Source organism: Cardiocondyla obscurior, linkage group LG15, assembly GCF_019399895.1.
Source record: "Cardiocondyla obscurior isolate alpha-2009 linkage group LG15, Cobs3.1, whole genome shotgun sequence".
NCBI lineage: Eukaryota > Metazoa > Arthropoda > Insecta > Hymenoptera > Formicidae > Cardiocondyla > Cardiocondyla obscurior.
Genome location: NC_091878.1, coordinates 4,444,962 through 4,467,450, shown reverse-complemented (window position 1 = coordinate 4,467,450; position 22,489 = coordinate 4,444,962). Strand labels below are relative to the sequence as shown.

Sequence of the window (22,489 nt, the reverse complement as noted above, 5' to 3'; positions counted from 1 at the left end):
AGCTCTGAAAATTTTCAGTAGTTCGAAGCTTTTCGTTGGCACGATATAGTGACTGGAAGGAAAACTTCCCTTCGTTTCATCTCGTTCATCCTTTCGTCAGTTTCTTATCTCGTTTTCTCTTCCTCTCCTTTTCCACCTTTCCCCGTTTTCTCCTCGTTTTCTTTTTCTCGTTTCTGTCACAATTTTCTCATGCCGCTATTTTGTCTACTTCGTCGTTTTCGTCGAAAAAGTTGGTTTGACGGCGTTAAGTGGCGGAATGGTTCGTCAAGCCGCGTATCAGGCCGTTACGAACGTTTCGATACGCAAAAGTTACGATTCGCAACCATAACTTTCCACTTTCTTTGTCAGCCTGCTAAGAAACTCGATTAGGAAATCGCGACGAAGGCAAGTCTAGACATATCTCCCTTCTTTACACCGGCACAACCTCGTAACTTTGAAACTACCGTCGCTGAGTACTTTCCCTGCCATTGCAGACGCGAGTAGTTTCTTTCTAGTATTCAGCAGATATCTTATATTTGAGAAATCAATTGCCGTGAAATTATAATTTAAACAGGAATTTATTTAATTTCTCATTATAGTACTTATATCGTTGTTTCTATTAAAAAAATTTTAGAATGTTTTTTCGTTTAATTTAAAAATAATTACAATAGGAAAAATATAACTAATTAACAGTAAACAACAAAGATTACTATTACACTTTAATTTTTAATATTAAAAAATTTAATTAAAATTTATCTTTTCTTGAATTTTTCATAATACAATTACATACATTGCAGAGCAAAAGGAACATATTAAATTATATCTAAGTATTGTAAAGTTATTTTTTTATAGTAGAACATTTTAATTACGGTATTTATATGTTTTTTTCTAAAAAGTATACTGTTTCAAAAAATTGTAAATTGATTAGAAACGTAGTTAAGAATTTATAAGCTGAAATAAAGAAATACAGATACAATTTACGGGCAAGATTTTTCAAGTAGCAGAAAGATCGGCAGTCAGCAAAAATGCGTTCAAGATTTCTCGCAAGATTTTCAAAGGCTTAGATCCACCCGATGCAGTAAACTCGAACGAGTAAAACCGACAGAAGATTCGTTCGGACGCGCACTAGCATCTATTGCGGCCAGCCGCGTATCTTCCATTGAAAGTTTTAGTGTGCCGTTCGAATCTACGGAACAAAAGGAAAAATACGATCTCGGACATATGAGCGGATTCCAAACTTCTTATTCATACTCTCGATCGCAATTGTCCTCCAAAAAGAATCCAATAATAAATTTATTAAAACCACGACCGAGAAAAGAAACATTGATAAAAAGGAATCTATAAAGAAATATTTATAACTGACGACTCTTACAGTATAAAATATCGGTCTGGTTCGGTGATAACTTACTTCGAAAAGCCGCGAATCCTCGCATTCCACCTAAAAATGACTATACTTTTAGAGTACAGCGCAACACATGCACTTTCTGTAGTGTATATATTCGCGCCGCGAGAACAAACAAAAACAGATGAGTCCACGTTGCGAGACCGGTCGCTGGCAAGGAAATTCGCTCGCAGGTTTCAGTTAAAATAGTCGGACGGGCGAGAAGAAAGATCGAGGCGTCCACCGGCTTGAGAAAAGCGCAGCTGCGCCTGGTAACGGTGGCAAGAGCGCTTAAATCCCTGAAAAAAAGGGAATGGGATTTTTTGCCGGTCTTGCCTGCCTGATGCGCCTCTGGCCATCGTTGTCCCTCGAGAATCACTTCCTTCTCGCCTCCTAGCCCGCGCTCTGCTTCTGCCGAGCTTAAAATTATTTTTATCCGCGGTAAGGAAGGAAAATATCCACGGCATTTACAGTGTCTTATTTCTCCTTTTCTCTCTTTTTCGTTCTTTCTGCTCTTCTTTTTTTTTTTTTTTTTCTTTTCCCCCTCCGTCACATACATTTTTCCAGTTGCAATCCACCGTGGAAAGACTCTCGCGACCCTTTTCTCCATTTGTCCTCGACAGATAATTAATTTTTGATTCCGGGAATGCGCGCCGCAGAGACCGTCTACTTACTTCCGGAGTTTTACCATGATGGATTCTTATTTCATTTTCCTTAAATAGAGTCTCGATTTGCGAAAATGGAGCGAGAAGTTTGATCAGTAATTCAGCTTGTTTCTTTTTGTCGTGCTTTTACCTCGTCTGTAGCATTACGCTTTCCTCGGTATTTACTCACTTCTTTTTTTTTCGTTTCAACTAATCGTCTTGAAATTAAAGATCAAAATCAGTTGAATAAAGAAGAATGTTTAACGAAATTGAACATTCTCGACATTGTAATCCGATGAGCTTCTCTCCTATTTCTATAATATTCTCTTTTCTATGTTCCCCTTCTCTTGGACGTTCTTTTCGCTTTCGGTATTCCACCAACATTTGTTATGCCGTTATCTCATATCTTTTGTAAGCTTCTTTTATAAGCGACAAATCCAGCTGCCGACGTTTCTGGATAAAAGTCTCGAAGATTTCTTCCGTTTTCGTTCCCGCAATAGGATCCATAGTGAATGCTATTAACGTAATTAGTCCCCGAGGAAAGAGAGAAAGAGAGAGAGGTGTGTGTGTCAGAGAGGAGCTCTTTACCTCTCGACCATTAACAAAGATCCTTCCACTTCTCCGGTAGCTCCGTTCAAATTTCTTCAACATCTTGGAGCATTTCTCGCGAGCCGGCGGGCACTTTACTCCTTTTTTAAAGACCGAAAGTGGAACGACCTCGGAAATATGCTCTCTTGCACATTTTTCCATCATGCTACTGGCATGCCTCGTTCTCAAGAATAACGAACTCTCTCAGTTGATTAAGTTCCACCTTATTCTCATTTCCGTTTCGCTATTACGTTCTACAATTTTTTTTTTCCCCCATTATTTTCTTTGCAGAATGCAGCCGATATAATTAATGCGAGAAATTTGAAGCTTTGAAATTTTGTTCTCCACTTTCATTCGAGAAGTGCAAACAAACGTTTCAGACCATAAACCAACGTGTAAAAATTTTAATTATTGATTTGGAAGAAACGGCACGGATAATTGTTTTAACAAGTTAATTACTTTTTTAAAGATATTTCCCCTCTATCGCCAATCTTATGAAACATCCATTACCTTTATCGGCATCATTATCTTCGTGCTTAGATTTGAAAGATCTTAGACAAGGGCCTCGTCGTGTTTCTCCTTAATTAATTGCTCGACATCCATACTCGCGTGGATTAAATGGCACGAGGGTTGAATCGCTGATGGGTTTCTTAGGTATCGCATAGGTTGAAGGGCATAAGATAAAGGAGCAAAGGTGAAAGTGGAAGAAAAGAGAGAGGGAAGGAAGAGACAATGACGAAGAGAAGCAGTGATTTACGAACGTGCTGGATTTCCAATTAATCGTTACCATTTATCTCTGATAATATATAATATTTCTCGTAAAGGTAGTAAGCTTAAGCTAAGAAGTTTCAAAATCTGATAATTAATAGAAAATGAACATATTATTACGAGAGATGTAAGACTTTTAAATAAATTCATGCACAATAATTCACGGTGAATGCTAGGCGAGTCGACAAAGTTTCACGAGTGAGTGAATCGTGCGCTAGAACAAAACTTTGAGGGAAGTATTTATCGTTTGTCTCTTCTTCAAGCAGTATTCTTTCTCGGCTTCAATCTTTCTGCTCGCAAACATGCTTTAGACCTTACTTTTCGAGGTGCATTCTACTTGTCACAGTTTTCATACGTGTTCTAGATACTAAATTATCTTTTTTTTTCTTTAATTCCATTTTTATTATTAATTCTAAAACATGAATTAAAAATAGTATCTTAATTTTACATTTTAAATACTGGCAAGAATTAAGATGTAAAAGAAAGTTACATTATACACTCGCTGTACTTTTACAGTCTACAATAGTCTTGAAACTTTACGATTCCAAAATGTTTATTTCGTAACACTGTTATTTTTAACTTAAAAATAATAGAGTAAAAAATTTGATACATTAAGTTCACAAAATTAGCAAGTACAAACATGGTTATTTTAATATTTCGAGCAAATTATTAAAATCTTTTAACTTTTAAAATAAAAAATTGTCAACAAGTTAACAAGATTTTCGAGATGTCACTTATATTATTTGAAAGACTTACTTTATGTCAGTTTCACATGTACTCTGCAGTAAGATGACAACGGACAGGCGTCGAGAAAAGACCGTAATTAAGAATGCAAGACGAAATGTACTTTAAAAGTAGAAGGAAGCCCTCGAGCTCTCTCTCTCTCTTTCTCTCTTGACCCGAAAACAAATGTCAGCGGCTTTAAAGCGGGCAAATGTCGCTCGCTACCTACGAAGACTTTGCCCAGGTTGTAACGATCGTTGTCGTCGTCAGGGTAGGCAGGCAGAGGAAAGTTTTGGCCACGTTCCAACGGGATAAAACCTCTGAAACAGACTTACAGGCGCTAACATCTTAGCTCTCCGACAGGATTAAGCCGCCTCGAGATGTGAGGGAATTCATTGAAGCTCTACTTTATTGTTGTCGAGATGTCTTTTCCGATCTGCTTTGATTTCTGACTCTCTTTTGACTCTAAATCTTTTTATACAAGTCTGCTTTCTGGTGTTCTGGAGTATCACCTTATTTCTATCTCGTTATAATTAAATATCTTTTTTTTTATATGTACTACGTTTTATTTCGACTATACATACGTGCACACGAAAAGAAATAATATTAATAATTTTATTGCCCAATTTGTAACTATCGGTAGTCTTAATTTTTATTCCCAATGCTGCAGTTTGCAAAGTATATTAAAAGAATGGCTTTTCCACTATCTCAACAACGGTTCGGACTACGTGCAACTATTTTCGCCATTTTTCCATCCAAACTACCGTCTACCTTTTTTTCCTGTCCTCATTTTACCGGCTTGTTCCCAGGGCTTTTTCAGAATTAATCCCTAGGCACCTACTACCTTCTCCTAATTGCTTCCTGCTGGTAATACTTTCATTTCCACGCCTCCGCGCGCCGTTGTAACATGTCTCAATTCCTAAGTGAGTCACCCTCCGGCCACTTGCCCCTTCAACCCTTTTCTTTCTTATCTTGCTTTTTCTTTCAAAAGCTCAGTCAGCTAACGTGGTTAACTGCTTTCCCACAATTCCTCCATGCATTAAATATAAAAAAAAAATTTTATATCTTTTATTATATTCAATCCGAAGCAGAAACTACATACTTTTATCGGCGATATAAAGAAAACAAAAGAATCTTAGTCGATTCTTTTTGTCGTATATTTGTTTCGTAAATTACAAGCAATAGAAAATTTCTTTTCGTAGGCACTTCATTATTTAATGCCATTTTTTAATTAAAAAAATACGAAATATACATAAGTGCATAGAAAAACTTTTGTAAAAGAAAAAAAAAAGCATTTTTGAAGGAATATTTTTGTGTGAATTTATACGTATGTCTTTTTGTGTAAATCTTAATCTCAATAATATAAATTTTATATTTATTTGTTACAGTGTCATCATTTTTCGTCGCCGATATTGAATAAACGAATCGCCGGCGATTCGTCGGCCGTTTCGCGAATATCGGTCAAGTATCGCGCGTTTGTATATTTTTAAAACCGGGAATGTCGTACATTAACGCGCGATTGTAGTTTATCGGTATGCGGTTTCGCGAGTGTCCTGTGTGCGGAAGGACGGTACAACCACGATGTTCTGAGAGGAGGAGGAGGTTCAGGAAGGACATCCTGCTTCGGTGGAGCAACTTTAAGGTGAGCCTTTTTCATTTACACGAAATTAATATTTCTCTATTAATATTTATTGAGATATTTTATTTTTGATAATAATAAGTAAAAAAAAACATAAACTCTACATTTTAGAGTAGTTTAATGTACTAGAGATTTTATTTAGATAATAGATTTTATTTGTATCTGTTTAAAAAAAAATTAATTTGAGATGTGAAATTATAAGCGTAAAATATTTTGACTCATTCTACAATTTATATTTTCTTTTTGTATGTTACAGCGTTATCACAACTGATCTCCACCGCTGCGCATCGAAATGACAAGTAAGAAATATTATTTATTAGCATGACAACTAATCTCTACTTACGTCTAAAAATAAAATTAAAAAAAATTTGTATAATTAAATATAATGTTGACTATGAATATACATCGCGCTAAAAAAACACGCGTAAAAAAAAAAAACCCCCGTTAAAAGAATTTTAAACCAGCATCAGATTTTAACTTTTTAAAAATATACTTTTAATAATAATAAAATATAACAATGAAAGTCTTTAATAAAATCTTTTAAAACTTTAGTTCCGGTTTTGCAAGCTGCAATATAATCAATAGAAAAAAAAAAAAAAATTCTTTCTCTCTTCTATTTCTTTTCAACGTAGGATAATTTATTAAATCACGGAATTTCGAAGACACCCGAACAGTTTTACCTTGCTCGTGGTTCGGGCGTGCAAACGTTGCAAATCGAATTTAAATGTACGAGGTGCAAATGCCCCGCTAAGGAAAAGACAAGAAGGAATAGAAAAACTGAAGCACGGTCATTACATTTGGGATAATTAAACGTTCTGGGCTAATTTTATCCGACTTTAGTGAATTAGTGAGGTACCGCTAGCCTCTTCGAATACGACAAGGAACGCTTTATCCAAACCGAATTAAGTGGAAGTAGTTCTCTGATTGTTTGGTTACTATCTATACTAGAAACGGGACACTGGCAGTAGTATTATACGAAACCAGATAGTAAATTTAAAAAGAGAAACGCGCAACTCTAGCTCTCTCGCAGTCATTCCTCAGGACAGGACGCGCAATTTAATTTAATTAAACTCCGACTCGACAAAAAGTTCCACGCGAAACTTAAGTGAGGCTTTTCATACCGTGAAATGTGTCGTGCTCCGGAATTTTACCTTCTGAGCAACACAAGAACTAGCAGGGAGTTGTGCAGATATATATGACTGCAAACAAGAAAAAGAAAGAACACAGAGACACAGAGAAAGAGAGGAAGAAAGAGAGACGGATGCACACGTTGCATTTTTGCCGATCTTAACTTTTCCAGCTCTGGATTTTAGCTTTTTAATCCTTTTGCGTGCAGAGTAAAGCAATAACGTTCTTCAATATTTCCAGCAACGTTAGTACTTGCGAAAAAGCATACGTAACTCAGACTTATAGAATATTTCTTTCAGTCGTAGAGCATTAAGAGTGTTTAACATTGATTTTCTTTTATTAGTTAAAATTTAATAAAAAAAAAAAAAAATTATCAGGATTATAATCTACTTTTAACTAATATAAAAAAAAAATTTACAAATGATAAATACAAAGCATACGAAACAATTTTGCTTCCGCGTTTTGTTTCGATAGAATACTTCTTGATTTCTGGTGACACAGCTTATTTGTACGGCAATTTGGCACGGGAGGGAATCTTCGGCGAAATTCGCTTGATCGGTATAGAAAATAGACAGCCGAGAAGCACACGTATGTGCCGAAAATACGTAAAGGGCAAAAGAGCAGACGAGACTAGAGAGCGTAGCCAAGATGTAGGAACGGAGACGCAGTTAGTTAGCTAGTTAGTATTTACTGCGGGAAGAGACAGACACGCGCCCAACAAAGCGTGCATCAGCTCAGCAGCAATGAACCGGCGGAGTTCCGCATCTCTCGTTCGCGGCTGCACCTTTTGCGAGGCACAGTGTGTCGTCACGGCGACGAGCACATTGAGACGAACGTATTTCGCGAATTACGACGGAAATTGACACGTGTAATTGGCGTAATTACGCCTTATTGTCACCGACATTGAATCGATACTTGATATTCATGCTCCTATTTAGCGGCGTATTTGTAGGTGAATTTGTAGCATTCTAATTTAACGCTTTATCCGATATTATTTCCTTATAAAGGCGGTGACATTTCTAATTTGATTAATATACGTACGTATTACATATAGCGCGGTATTTTGATCTCTAAACGGTATAACAAACATTCCGTAATTGTTGCAAATTGTGTTTTGTAATTGGCATAGTTACGCGTCATTCCTACGGAATACGAGATGACACTTGATATTCATCTTGATATTAAATGTAACGTTAGTACTTGCAGGCTTCAGTTAATTAACGTCGCTATTTAATTGAATTCTAAACGCGATAAGAAACAAGTACCTGATTACGGCGATAATTAATGCATTCTTAGCGGCGTAATATTTAATATTTATTTATGTAAAATCCTAACATAAAATTTTATCGCGCACAAACGCGCGATAGATTGAAATGAAATATTCTGTCTCTGATGGTACCTATAGAATTGAAGAAAGCTTAATATTCTTCCGATAGAAGTGTAATGCATTCGAACTATTGAGCAGATAGTGCATCCGTGCTTGCGCATGCACGCCGTATATATTCAGGAAACGTCCTGCGATATTTCGAAAACCGTTTAAAGCGCTACGTGACACACGATGAAATATCACGGATGGTTATCTCTTCCCTATACGGAATGCGTCGCATAAGGCACTGACTTTTCATCGCGACAACTCATCGAAATTATTTTTATTCCGCTCACAGAATCGCAATGATTCGGCACGCGTGGCTTCGTTAAAAATAAAATACTTCTAAATAAGTAAATATAATTTCGGAAAAATCATATTTCTAGTTCCTTGGATTATTTTTATATTTTCTTTCGCTTATTAGTATCCATTACAGCTAAAACCTCGTTTTGTTTTTATTTTTTTTATTATTTATGACAAACTACGTTTATTTAATGACAAACTTTAACGTCTCGGAATAAACGTAATATGTGAAGCGATTCAGAGAGACACGTACTACTTTATGCGACAAATCAAAACCCAGTAATCTAAGAGTTGGTATGAAAACTGAATTGCATTCCGGTGAACAGGGCTAAGCGAATTTATGCGCGGTGCGGTACGTGTACCGACTGTCCGCAGAGTACGGTATTATTCCTCCCGGACTCGTAGGGAGCTGATGGCGTTCGCCACGGGCTATTGTTCGTGGGTGGACGAGAGGAGCTATTAGACGCCTAGTTTAGTGGTTACTGGCCCCCGGTTGCGCTTCTACTATCTCGCTCGACCTCCACCTTGCGCTCGTTTCTGATGCCACCCCGACCAACCCCTCGGAGACGGCAGCGGTTTGCTCGGGGAATTGGAAGACTCATAGCTACTGGCACGTATTCTTGCTTGTTGGCGATGACCAGCTCGGTTCCCGCGCCAGGTCACCGAAAAGGTCGTGAATAAAATCTTAGACCGCGTATCTCGCGTGATATTAACGTCTATTAAAGCGGGGACGGCTTTCCAAGTGCATAAATTCGCAAAATAATTAATGTCGGCATTTCTAATTTCTTCGAACTATCCGGTTGACCCAGCTTCATATTACTTCGGTCAATATAACGTTACAATAATTAATCGGTAATATCTGTCGGATAATGATCGCTTATTCACTCTCATCCGGCATATATAAAACGAGCGGCGGTAGTTGCGGGACTTCGTAAACCCGGCAGGAGTTCTAGCTGGTTGGTCGTTGCTCGTTTGCGGCGACGTCTCGACCAGAAGACAACGGGGACCAGTAACCTCTTGAATAAAATCTTAGGATATATATACCACGTGCATCCCCGAGGTATTAACTTCGCTTATCCCTCTCTAGAACCTTAAGATCGCAGATACCATCACTAGGCATATATTAATCCGTGGCGATAACTCGATAGATAACTACGTACGTTCACCGACCTCCTTTCCTATAGAAACTTGATTAACAAAATTAATTATACTCCTCCCGTAGGTACGACCTCCCCTCTATCCCTCTTGTTCTCTAATAAGTACGAATTTAACGCGATAAACGTATTCAATCGAATAAAAATTACATTTAATAGATCGAAACTTAATTAAATTTTAATGGTAGAATTTATCAACAATATTTTTTTACGATATATTTATCTAGAGAATTACTAGCTGAGACACTCGAATAGAATGAGAGTAACGAGCTTTTTTCTTACCGATAAGATAGATATCCGCTGGAAAGTAATTAAGAATGAACAAATCGAAAACTAGGAGGCCGCAGATTGTTAGCCGTGATAATTAATTCTAAGAACGAGTATTAGTGGGAAAGGGAAAGAGATAAAAGATAGAGACACGGTACAAGAGAACAACGAGACGGATCGTCGCGGGGCCAATTCTCGCTTCCAACAATTACTCGACCGTGTTCGCGCCGATGGCTTCTTGCCGAATTAAACACTCGCCCGGCCATTTCTTTCTCGGGTACGTCTCTGGATTAAATGACCGAGCTGTTCTCCCGGAGTCAACCTCGTAACATTAACCCTCCGCAGACTTTGCGATGTCTCTCGTCTGACAATTTTAAGTCTTACTTTGACGGACGTAAAAAAGAAAAAAAAAAAATTAAACCACTCATTTTTCGAAATTTAATATCGAGTATATCATTTTATTTATGAAAACATTTTAATCCAACGCATATACGTTATATATATTGCCGGTACGTGTAAAGAGAAGTGCAATTGCATTGGATTCTGTATGAATTAAAGGAGACTCATTACTGAAACTGCCCGAGTGGAAATTGATTCCCACCGTTACTTACTAATTAGCCAGCTACTATTTAGTAAATTAATATGTCTTTTTTATACCGCTCAGACATTAACGTTCGCTTCGAGAAGAAATAAGTTAAAGTGACATCTTAATCATAGTGAAACGACCACTAAAGTTCAATGAAATCTCGGATACAATTGCGACGGCACTTTCTTTTTACGTAGCGTCGTTCTTTTACGAGCTATCTCACCTGTCGAATTAAACGAGCGACTGGCACAGAGTGGCACTTCCAATCGTACATTGCCGTCACCCTTACGCTCTCGAGTACTTTTGCTGGCGTGCACCACCACTCCGCAAATGAGAACACGTGCTTCTTTGCGGAACAAAACGGCCTGAGGCACTTTCGCGTCAAGACGACAACTCCGATGTATTAATTCACCACTTGCTCTTCATTGATTCTAAAATGCCACGTTTGTTTTTAATTTTCTTAATCGCGCGGCCTCAGAAAATATACGAGATAGTGCGAATTTCGGAACAATTTTATTTTGCAAGGTTTTCTATTTTTTTAAGACGTAAAAATGTTTTACAATTAAAATGAGGAATTAAAAGTAGCTGTGTTATACATAAAAGCGGTCTTACGTCGGACGTAATTTTTTTAATATCGTCCGAGTATTGCGAGAATTAATAATTTTAATTGAAACGTTAAATAGATATTTAAACAATTTTTTTTTTTTAACATACGTGTTCACAGTTTTGATTATCATAAAAGCTTGCTTTACACAAACTCGGTAGTGTAACTATGGCATTAGAATTAATTATGCGACACGATGGCTCACGTTGAATGCGCGATACGATAATTAGAGCTAGTCATCAAAACGTATACAGTTTCAAATTAGACCAATTTGCAGATAAGCAGTAATTAGACTAATGAACAATGCTCGGGTAAATAGTACGAAGACAAAGCATTCGTGTTTTAGATAATATTATTTGTACATTACGTTTTACTTGAAATGATATCGCGAACTTAAAAAAATTTTAATTTGTTATTTTGAATCGTAGACTACTTGTGATATTTATGTCAGCAGTATAAACTTTCCTAAGATGCAAACAAATTAATTAATTAATTTAAGTATTCAACAATTTAAATTTTCAAAAGGTCACGCGTTTCGGTAGTTTAAAGCAGTTTTCCTCAGTCAGCCTTAAGATCTATTTTCTAATTTCGGTGCTACAAATTCAATTTCTCCGCTACGTGTACTGGTCTATCTCAACGCTCGTTGAAGCGAAGAGCTACCTGACAGACTTTGTCCATGATTCATAGATACTCGGAGAACGGGTTGACTGGTTTAGCGTGGTGTCAGTGCCGCATGTTTAAACAAAAGAGAGAAAGAGCGAGAGGGACGGCAAAAAGATGGGTGAAATACTCTATTCGAGCCACTCATCAATCCTTTTCCTATCTGATACGTACACGTTTTTCTAAAAATCCCAATACCGAAACGGAGCGGTCCGGTCGATCAATCACCCATATTTTTATCAAGTTCAGAGCTTTTTACTTATGAGATTAATTTAAAAAAAATGTATCGTTAGTAATATAGTACGTACAAGATACTATTATTTCAAATTCAACAATTGTATTATATTGCAACTTTTATCAAAGAAAGAAAAAAAAAGAAGAATAAGAGAGAGAAAGAGAGAGATCAGGAAATGTGATTTCGTCGCTTCGTTCTCTGCAATATTTTCCTATCTTTAAGAACGAGACTGTAAATATATCCAACTTTCTTGCCAACGATTCGCGGACGCGGAAGCCGCAAAACGCGCGCGGTAAACGGAATCATGCCAGTACGTTGATTATTCTATCCAGCAGCAACAACGTATCATCCGTATGAAAGCTGGAATTTTATTGCACGGGAATTCTTCAAAATTCTATTTGAGGCAACCAGCGAGATACAATCTTTGCCTTGATTTATCATGCTGCAAATATCGCGTGTAACACAGAAACGGGGAAAAGTATAAGCAATTTTGCCTGCTGAGCCGTAGCTAAATAGATACGATGTTCTGATGACGTAATTAAATTTTTATAAATTTTATCAAAAATCTAAAGAGCTGCCCGAGACCGTTTAAGACTTCAGAAAGTCGAGTATTTTCATTATTATAATAAATAGCAATATTTAATTACACTTTACAACGTAACATTATTCTAAAATGAATAAGCGACTATTTACGTAACTAATCTCCGCCCAAGTGTTTCAATTCATCTATGCAATCGCAGCTTTATAAATAACGAAGTTCAAATTAAACTCAAAAAGAACTGGCGCGCATCATCGGGCGTGTTAAAATTCGTGATATAACATTACTGTTTCATCGTGATGCCACGTTATATGTATAATTAAAACACGCCTCGGAGTTGCAGCCGCATAATTGCAACGTCATAGCGACGTTGCACATTATGATTCATGCAGAAAGAGACTAATACACACGCGGCTCTATCTTTCTCTTTCTCCCTCTTTCTTCTCTTGTTCGTTAATTACCGCAGAAGAAATTAGTACTTTCAACGACGAGGTATAATTCTCATCGCGCGTTATATAAGCAAATTATTATGAAGAATATGCAAAATAGGGAAAACCGCGGCAGATAAAAGGAAGAGAGAATAGAAAACACTTCGGCCTACTTAGTAGTCCTTCCCATTTTTTTTTTTTTTTTTTTTTTTTTTCGAGAGTCGAAAGAGTAGGCACTCTCGGATAGAGACGAAAAGGAGCGGGTAGTCAGAGTCAGGCCGGGGTGTTAATTACATCAGTGTGTGCTGGCACGTTGCCCGCCCTCGGCTGTGTTGCCTAAGGATGCAGTTGGAGAACACACAGAGGGAGGAGGATAACGTACGAGCACACGGGTGAGCAGAATGTCGAGGGTGAAACGAAGGGTGGGAAAACGGAGAGAGCGAGAAGATCAACACATTAGTGAATTGAAAGAGCGAGATGGCGAAGCGCGGCGGCGGAATAGGGAAAGAAATAGGAAACGCATTGAAAAATTAGAAAGCTGAAACGAGACGACAAAGTGCAAAGCACCGAGGAAGAGAGACCAAGCGATACGGTTAAAGTTCGAGGGAAGGGAAAAATTTGAGAGTGGAAGAGAGAAAGAGTGACGTGAAGCAGCTCCTGAATAAGGGTAGGTGTGCGGCGATCGATGAAGGGCTCGGTGTTAGTTTGGCACGCTGCCTCCTCTTTCTCCTCTCGCTCTACCTCGCATTTTTCTTCTCGTCTCTTCACCCTCAAATTTCTTCGGCGTCTTGTCGAGCAAGAATTCCGCGCTTTTAGCTTGGATTTCTGTCCCTGCTGTGTGAAATTTAAATAGGGGTGGTAGTTGAACGTCAGGCCAGCATCGCGACGAAGGGAGTCGGCCGATTTGAATGGGAATTTTGTCTGGAACGGAACTTCCGACATTCGCTACTTTGTTGGCCGGCTGCCCGTACTGTGCTAACTCTTCTGTAGCGAATTTTTTTTATATTTCTTTCTCTCTTAACACTTCATTCTCGCCGATAGAAAAAAATATTTTATTAGATTGCATTTTTTCTTTTAATTGTATGTTAAATATAACGTCCGAGAAATCAATTAAAAACTTTTTTTACGAGAAATTAATTTGTTTTTTTTTTCCTTTTTTTTTTTATTGAATCAACAAATACTTAAACGACGACTTTCGCGATTCGTGTAGACGCGGAATTACACGCCCCAAAGACGAAAATCGTCGAAAAGGCAGTTAGGTACAATGGTGATCGAGGGTGGCGTTCGTTACATTTCGCGCAAGTTTTCCTTTCCGGGAAAAATTCGCGAGAAAATAAACTCCACTCTTTGTTCTCGACTCTCGACGCGTTCACAGTTCATGTTCATTCACGCGCGTTCTTTCGCTAGTTTTCTGTTCGTTGTTCACTGCCCGTTGATTCGAGTTCCAGAAATGGCAATTGCGTCTTTTCGTTGAAGCGCGATTTTTTTTAAATAAAAATTGCAAAGAGAGACAAGTCCGTAAGCGATTCGTCCAATTCCAATTTCTCTCACGTCACGTAAGCCGAGCATCGATCTCGCGCGGGTCAAGCGGAACTTACGACAGCGCATATAATGAGGGTAGTTAATTCCGTAGTTCCTACGCTACCTAATCGCCGGAATAGACCGAGTCCGAGTTGCACCGCTCGCAATTAACCTGATTATCTCGTATCAATCTGACGATTTATCTTGCGCGAGGAAGTCGCACTGGCGCGGGAGCAATATTCCGAAAGTTAAGCCCGCTATCTCGATTTTCATACCATTATTATTCGAATAAAGTAATCGCGCGTAGATCTCATAATTTAATCAATATTCACAATTTTATTTACGATATCGATGTTGCTTTTTTACTCGGCCGTAAGTACGTGGCAAGAGAAACTCTCTCGGCAAAGTTTGTGGCGTGTGTAATATAAATTTCGCGGATTGGAAAAAGGATGGATGCGCGTACAAAATCATTTCAGATATTTTCCTTCATCGTCAGTGGCACTTTTAGATCTCTTCCTTCGAGTTACGAGCTTCGAGTTCGAATTTCCGCCGCCTTCGCGAGATTTTGCGGGAGAGATGAAATTGCGATAGGGTACGGAGAGAGAGGATACTATCCTCATACATGAACGACTGGATCTGGAGATAGATGAAGGCCGAGGCGAGGGTACACGGTCCGCCGCGATGCGGAAACGATCCGGTTCCCGTGAAAGGTAAAAGCGGATCCGCTCGGTCCGTTTACATTATAAGGGCGGTTCTGAGTTTCCTCGCGACAACCTCTCGACAATAGCAATCGGCAAACGGTCGACGGGAGATTGGAAAAAAGGTGACGTTAACGAGGAGCAAGTAGCTCAAGTCGGAGTGTTACAAAGATGTTTAAAACAATTTAAAGGGAACCTGCCCGGTTTTCAGTTGAAAGGGAAATATTACTTATCCGAATAATTTTTATATAAGAGCGCGGAATAAAATGTAAAACTTTACATTCGACTCGTATATTTGATACCACTATTTCTTAGCCTCTCAATATTATGAAAATATATTGCGAAATATAGGCCATTGAATTATACATATTTTAATAATAATGGTAGATCCGAGTTACATAAATTTGTAATTTTTAAATCTCATTAACCATGATAATTAATGAAATATTAATATAAATGGGTAGATAAGGATAGTGTAGTTGAAAGAACCTTTTTGGGCCATTTAGAGCAAAAATAGATCGAGTGCATAATTTATAAACCTCTTTAGGCAATGAAATCATATGTAAAGTGGCGCTTATAAATTATGAAGTTGGCCCATTTATTCTCGCAACCTTTCAATATTAATAGTCATTTTTCGTGCTCTCTTTTGATTTATGTAACTTTTATATAATGAAATAATATTGCAATAATATTATTAAAATTGAAAAGAAAAAGATTATAAATTTATAAGATGATTAAAAACACTTGATTGCCATCGATAAACTCGTTATTGCAAAATAATATTGCACTCGCTAGGAAAAGCAAAGGTAAAAAACAACACGAAGAATCAACTGGCTTTTTCAAGGGTTGTAAAACATATCCGAGTTTTTGCTTGTTGAATCTTCAAACTCAAGCATGCTTACGTTTCAAGCACGTCACGTTACAACCTATTATCACGTTGCTGTTGTAATATCAAAGAATTATTTATCGCTTGAATTATTTTGTTTTTTTTTTTTTTTTAAAAATCTTTAGTGCACTTTTTGTTTTTTAAAAAAAGTATTTAACAGATAAATTATTTTTATAATTATTGCCAAACTTTGATTACGTCAGAATAGAAACACATTTGTCTCCTACCGTCAAAGATTATCAAACGAGCGCGTTTCAAAGTTATAGTTGGAAACGTAACCGCTCTTTTTTTTTTTCTTTTTCGTTCGGTCTCTTTCGCTTTTCCCTCTTCCCTTTCACCCACACAAGGGGTAAAATCCGCTTAGTATGACTTGACGAACGACGCTTTTAAACCTCGATAATGCGCTGCCGTTTTTTTCCTCATGCGGGCTCGCGAAATCTCTTCAGAGCGAATTTCATGAATAAAAAGACGAACGCGAAAAAGGAGGGTTTGCCTATTCGTGCGACGAACGTTTAAGTGGGTGAAATAGATAGTGGCCTTGAAATCGAAAGAATTATAGGTACAGTAAATGTCGCGGGTGTCGATCCCCGGACGATTGTCAATTTAATCATAATTACCATCTCGACGTCTCTCGTAATTATTTTTAATTTAATGACGTAACCAGAGATAACGGACGTTTCCTATGATATTTTTAATACGGCGCGTAGCCCGAGATAGAAAAACCCGCCCGGAGCAGTTATCGTATTCCTTAATCGAGATTATTACTTGGCCTTTATATCGCGACACAATGCACCTCATTACGAGACAGGACGACGAGCCTGACTATTCTCGGTCTGCAACGTTTCGTCCTTCCTTTTTTTTTTTTTTAGAAGAAAGCCCACGGGCGGCTTCACCATGAATATGCATCAAAAGGCAAAGTTTAATTTCACTGGGTGGTAATTAAATTCTTCGGGTTAATTTCGGGCTTAAGTTTCTTTCGTTCGGAATTCATTACGTACATCCGCCGCCGCCGTCACCGAAGGAAACACGCGTCTCTTATTTCCTACTCATTTGCCCCGAGATTACGAGCTTAAAATCCCTCATAAATTGAAAAAAGCGGTAAGAGATTGATAAATTTTATTTATTATTTCTTATAACGATTTCCCGTACAATAATGAAAGAAATGGTAATAAGCTTCTTGCATTTATACATATATAGATATACAAAGCATGTGCTTTTATTAAAATGAGACAAAACAATCTCGGCCGTCGATGAAAAATTTGGTACTTATATCTCACACCCCCTGTATCTTTCTAAGTGTATTGGTTTGGCACTCGAAGACATAAAAATGAAACGACGTACGTCCAACAGCAGTACCATTTTTATCGGCGTAAGCCGCGTGGATTAAACCTGTCTACACTCACGAAGCTCGTTACTAGATTTGACACTGGGAATTACGCAGAGACAGAAAGCCGCGCCACTGTTGTTCGTGGCCTTAATCCAGTGTTCCTCAATCTCTTTTCGCGATATTCCTCCGAGCTTCTGTTTATCTATACTTTTGTCTTCTTTATAACCACTATTAATTAAAGAAAAGGGAAGCTTGTGAGAATATTTAAAATAGAAAAAAAAAGAAAAAAAAAAAGAAAAATAAGTTTGCATAAATTAACGTTTGTCTTTTCGAAATATAAATAAAGGTAGTATTTAAAGAGCCTACGTTGCACGTATTGAGAACCTTTGTCTTAACCAACTTGTCAGGGACTCGTCAGTGTGCTTTTTCATCGCATTTCTAAGTGTACCGCGTCCGTGTACACGACCATTCGTGTTCAAAGGGGAACGAGAAAGAGAGACGAAACAGGGGTGGGAAAAAGCTAGGATTATCGGAGCTTCCAGTAACCATAGACCATCGCGAACGCGTCACCCTTTACTCTCGCTTACGGCACCTTTTTACAACCATCACCTACCGAAGATCAGAAAGAAAGAACTTCTGAGCTGTTCCACCTCCGGTTTTACCTTTTCTTCCTGCCCGGCAGCATCTCCTCTCATCCTGACTTTGTACAGAATGTTTCACGATCGCTACGTTGATTTTTAACGAAGTTTCCTTCGAAGAGTTTGAAGCCCACGTTGGCGAAGATTAAATGAGATGTCATAATCTCTGCCGCAACTTTTTTTTTTTTTAATATTAAATATGCCGATCACGTACTACCGGATAAGATTAATTAACGATTCAATATATTGAACTAATTATTAACTAAAATAATTAAAATTGATCGCGCGCTTGATGGTGTATTTAATACTTGACGTTAACTTCTGAAAACTATTCAGCCCGAGATTTTAATATAATATTTATAATTTTATGCGATAAATTGTAGATAAATATATAAATAATTTCAAACGCGGGATTAATTTCGCATTCGAAGTTGAAGAACAATACTATATTAAATAATCACGGATAATATTCAGTGTCGTGATAATTCAAAGATACACGTATACATATACATATGTAATACTAAGCAGTATGCCGTCATCGATAGACTAGTCCTTTCCGTGATGCAATGTTTTAATTATGCCGCGTATGCTAAATGTGTTTACTATTTTAAGCTTCGCGTGTAGACTAGGCATGACGGATCACTGGCAGGATTTAACATAAAGCGTAATTTACCCCGGGCACACGTATGTTACACGTACGCTACAATGCACATTTGCGTAATTAGCATGAATTATTTCCCGCATTATATTTAATATTTCACGTACATCGAATATTAATTCGCGTCCGTGCAAGTGATCCGTCACTTTTCGCTCTTACCTTTATAGAAATAATATCACAGATTGTTGCATCCTCCATGTATATCCCGACCCTCCGGCTCGCTTTTCTCACGCGTACTCATTTCTTTAGCGCGGTAATTTCCTTCCAAATTGTTCCTTCGCAAGTCTTACTGCCGTCTGCCCTTCTTATCTGGCCGTTTGACCTCGTCGCGCAAAGTACTCGCCGCGAGATAACGTCCGTTACGACGTTTCCCATCCGCGTCCGCGTGCGTTCCACGTTCGCCCGATAATGAAGAAAAGGCGGAAGCAAAAACTTGACCCGGCCCTTATCTGACGTCCCTTTCTTTGTGCAACGCAACGTCACGTAGCCTAATGAGCTTCGCTTTTCGGCGTAATACGATTGTGTGCTTACTCGGGCGTCTGCGAAACCAACGAGTTTGCTGTGAAGTTTTCTTTTGAGCTCTTGCTTTCGCGTCGTTTCCGCGTCAAGTCTATCTTTCTACGAATCTCTTTCGCCTTCTCTACCTCCTTCTTTTTCTTTTCTTCGACTTCGCTCTATCTTCTACTTCCATCTAGCCCCGCCGTATCTCGCGTCGTATCTTATTACGTGCCAGTTCTTTTTATTTTTTATGTTCACGCTTTTATGAGTCTGTATTTTTCTTACATTTGTGTTACCTCCAAGTTTTACTTCCGTTTTTCCGTCGTCACTTTCATTTTCTTTTGAGGTTTTTCCCTGCACGTATGGGTCAGTGGAAGTTTAATTTTCTTCATTTTTTTTTTATTTTTTTATTTTGTTCTATTTTTATTCTATCTTTTTTTGAGTTAAATTTTTGTCTTTTTTTTTTCTCTCTCTCTCTTTCATTAATTATCAATCTTTTCTTTTTTCCTTTTTAATAATTCTTATATTTTGCACCTCGTCGCTCTTATAATATTTATTCTTCTTCAAATTCTTTGAACAGTGTCTTTTTTTTTTCTCTTTTCACTTTGTTTTTCCACCTCTGTGTCGTTTTACTTTAATACGTCGCTTTATTCCTTACGCTCGAAGCACCAGAAACGTGATGCGTTTTTCGTAACACAATTCTCGAGTGGAAATCAGTTTTCTTTGTCTAAGAAGCTTATTCGTGCTTCTTCCCCGCCTCTCTAATACGCCGTACGGCCATTTCTTCCACCTCAACAATTCTGTTAAAAAGTCCTTCCCGACGAGATGTTTTTTACCTTGAATACACACTCGTTATACATGCGTCGATGAGTATTCGCTTTTCTCCGTTCGATTTCCGTTTATCGCGCGAAGAAATCAACCGTGTCTCTTTCTCTCTTTCTTCGAGTAGCTCGCGAAGTTCTCGTTCTTCGACTTTACGCTTTCTTATCGTCTCGATCTTCCTGGGATGACTTTCCTGTCAGCAAGAACTCGTTACAAACGCGTCTTGCAGCATGTCATCGTAACGTAACATCTTCTTATTAGAAAATGTCACCGAAAAATCGAACTTTCTTGAAAGTAAAAGAAAGAGAGAGGCTTTTAAATTCTCACACGCTACTATAATTTTCTCCCGCGATCACTTTTCATTGATATTTATTGCAATTACATTTTACATCTTTTTTAAGTAGAAAGAATTATAGAGAATCAAAATGTGTGCGCACGATAATCCGCATCAGCTATATTTAATTAAAAAATTACGTGCAGGGTTAAATTAAAAAAGTAATCTCTCATTTTATTTTATTCATTAATTTATTTGCAAATGCACCGAATCTTTGTTGCTCGAAGTTTTTACGCGTACTCGTTTCATATTCGGCGCTGGCTATATTTCACATATAATTCATATTTTAAAATGTGACTTATCGCGACGCCACCCGAAAAGCGTTTCCCCGAGACTTGGACGTGTATCCTTATTTAGATAGGCAGATTTGTGGCGGGATGTCGCGTGAAATTCTTTCGCCCTTACGCTAACCGCGCACGGTCACGTCCACTTTTCACGCCGTTACGGTGCGACAGAAATTTCAACTGAGTGTTTTATATGATAATGTACACGGGTAATGTTTCATTTTTTAAGAAGCTTTACCGCACCTTATCTGACCGATCCAGTTGACCCTTTGCTCTTTGCAAAAGTCCTCCTTGAAAGACACTCCCTGTACAAAGAAGCTTAATCATGTCAGCCTAATCTGATATAAAAGCGTTTCCTTCGTTTTCTTCGCGAAGAAAGGCATAACGATAGAAACTTTACCCTGATTTTTAATTAATGTTTACTTACTGCAACCCTTTGCTATTTTTTTTTTTTTTTTTTTTTTTTTTGAACGCTTTTAATCTATTTATTAATAAATTGTATCCATCAACAGTAGGTATTTTAATTAAATTATAAAATAGATTGTTAAAATAATAAAGTAAAATTTATAAATTTTATTTCATTACTATCTACCGTGGCTAGATATCTGAAATTTCATCAAACTTGCGCAGCACAAAAGAGATTGAGAATTACGGTCCCCGATAAACATTTCAAGTGCACTAAATTAAAACTTCTTTTCGAATTCTCATTTAACTTTCGCGATATTGTCAATATATCTTTCTATCGCGGTACGGAATGCAATTATTTTGATTTCGGAAGGAAATGCGAAACGTTTAGAGTTCCGGGGCGATCTAAAAAAAAATCAATAGCGACGCGATACGGCTCGCAGAACTTTCTGAAGCAAATAGGAATAAAGTTACCCGTGGCAAAGAGACGATACGTCACGGAAGAAAGCTTCACGTTGGGAACGTAGTGTAGATCTTGGCGTCATTCACTTTGACACGGCCGGCGGCAACGCTTCTGATTAATGAGACGACGGAAATTCTAATGAAGCCGCAACACTTGAACATCGCGGGAGAACTTTGAGTTTTACATGTCGCTGACACTTTTCGTGATTTATCGCCTTTATCGCGTTATTTATAACATTATTTTGCAGCAGTCACATTTTATCCCGTTCCGCGTCGTCGCTTGATTTTCGTTTAATTTGCAAAATAATTGTATGCATTAAATTTAAATGGAATTTTTATTACAATAATTACTAAATTGCAATTATCAATATTATTCCGCAATATTATTCAGCAGTTTGATAATTATTGTATAATTAATTGTAGCAATTTTTTTTACGTTTAAATTATTTGATATATGTAATACTAAATCAAATATTCATTAATGTAAACTTCACATAATTGAATCAAAAGAGAGCCCCGAACAAAAATGAATGAACTCGCTTGCGAAGCACCGGTTGTGATTCCTTTTAAATTGCTCTTAACGAGGCTTTAGTGTATATACTCAAAAGAAGTAATTTTTCGTTTATATAGAAACTTTTAGATAAAATTTTTTTTTTTATTTAATAGTTTAAAAGAGTTACAGGGATGCTCAATGGAACGTTGATTAAATAATATATTTTACCAACATTTATGACACAGCATTTTCGTTGAAGCGCAAAATGAATGTATAAGAGCGTAGATTAAATTTTTATGAAAATTATTATTAGAAGGATTAATTACAGTTTTCATTTTTTTTTTTTTCCAAAAAGCATTGTGAATGTTAGTTGCCAATGGGATGCGGTTTGGTAGTGCAACAAAATAAAATATCGCACGTAGAGCCGCGTGAATTCGCTTACGCGAGTAGTAGTAGTGTAGGTCAACGGTAT

At 37.6% G+C, this 22,489-nt stretch overlaps 1 protein-coding gene across 3 annotated transcripts in view; it reads left to right on the top strand.

The window, feature by feature from the left end:
- The first annotated feature begins 5,554 nt into the window (after positions 1 to 5,554).
- Positions 5,555 to 22,489, top strand: part of Vav (Vav guanine nucleotide exchange factor) — a 63,733-nt gene continuing 46,798 nt past the window's right edge. For 2 of the 3 annotated variants that reach the window (XM_070666817.1, XM_070666816.1), the window contains exons 1-2: positions 5,558 to 5,725; positions 5,979 to 6,021. The gene's annotated coding sequence lies outside the window, so the exon portion shown is untranslated. Of the gene's footprint in view, positions 5,726 to 5,978; positions 6,022 to 22,489 lie in introns of all 3 variants that reach the window. The other variant, XM_070666818.1, reaches the window with a different exon arrangement.